Below are 1,718 nucleotides of genomic sequence, written 5' to 3' on the forward strand. Positions count from 1 at the left end.
TATACGTAAAATTTTATTTACGGTTAAAATAAATACTTAAAAGTACGTTTTAAAAGTAATTTGAGTAATAATTGTAATTTCTTAGGTATGTTTTTATAGTAATCGGCTGGCCGGTAAAATACGTTTGTTTACCCCAACGTTCTCCGAACCCTTTTTATAGTTAATTTAGAAGTTAAACTTTTAAAGAAAATATAACTACTACGTACGTTAAAAGCCTTTACAACGATGAAGTATTATAAGTTCTTATAATCCGTATAAACCTATACTTTATAATTAGTAATAGTGAAATATAACATCTATTCCTCAAATATTTTGATCATACTAAGTAGTTCTTTGTTATAAATTAAAGAGTTTTAACGTATTTCCTTGGTTCTTTCGAAAGAAAAGCTATTAAATATAACTTGCTAACGTTATTTCGGTGATTTAATTATTAACTACTCGTGTAATCTAATATACTAACCTCGACCTTAAATGATTGATCAAAGTTTAATAATATAAATACCGGGCCTTTTAATATAACTTCCTTTAATTTCTAAAAGGCTTACTTTTCTTCCTATCTTTACCGGAACTTTATATCTTTCTTAATGAAGTAATTAAATAACTATATTATTGTAATATACCTTTAAATAAATATCCCATAGAACCTTATAAACCGTAAAAGTTCCATAACGTATATTTATAATTATATTATAAACCAATCCTTAGTTACCGTAATTCTCTTAAATTTTTCCAAACCTCTCTTAATAATATCAAATATCATAAATATACTATTTTTTGGACGTAAGATTCGCTTTTTTCCTTCATAATTAAAAGTCTAGCTCCGTATAGCGCGTGGAATATCTTTCGTATATATTAGTTATATTCCTTTAAAGTATATAAATAGATAAATATATTATCCAAATAATATATTATTATTTTATTAGAATATTTCCGGATTATATAATTAACGTAAGATTTCGACGTTATGGCCGTATTAATTAACCCGAAGTATACTACGAAATATTCGAAATATTTATAAGGTATTTAAAACGTTATTTCTTATTTATTTTTATTATTAATTTATATTTAAATATGTGTAGTGAATATATTTAAATATATGAGCTATTACGCTTTAATTAATGAATTCCTTAATTTCAATATTCATGATGGTAAGTAATGATTTTTTACCGTTTTATTATTCAATTAATAATAATTTATATATAATAGTAAATTACCGTTTCTTTTTGGATACGGAAAATGAACGGTATTTTACCAGTAATATAAACCCCTTAATATATCTTTTATTTAGAATGTCGTTTAACTATTTGCGTAACCTTTTACATTACATTTATTATTATAATGAGTATTAAATAACTATAGTTTAACTCTTTCTTTTAATTTATTTTCGTGATTTTACGGTCTTCACTTTTAAAATCCCTCTGAAAATTTAATTATAAAAGCTAAATATCCTCGATCTTTTATTAGTACCACCTTTTTCTCGCCTTTCTCTATATTATTACAGTGAAGATATTTATTAACCCCCGATATTATTACTAACGTTATTAAGTTTACTTCTTCGATTTTACCCGCTTTTATCTATAAATTATACTATTATTTCATAAGCTTTTTACGGTAGTACGGTAGAGGGTATTTATTCTATACTTTACTTTATACGTCCTCGTTATTTCCTATCGTTCCTTAAATACTTTTAAGCCTCTTTTAATCGTAAATAATTACTA

The sequence above is a fragment of the Podospora anserina genome, chromosome 4, assembly GCF_000226545.1.
Source record: "Podospora anserina S mat+ genomic DNA chromosome 4, supercontig 3".
Classification (NCBI taxonomy): domain Eukaryota; kingdom Fungi; phylum Ascomycota; class Sordariomycetes; order Sordariales; family Podosporaceae; genus Podospora; species Podospora anserina.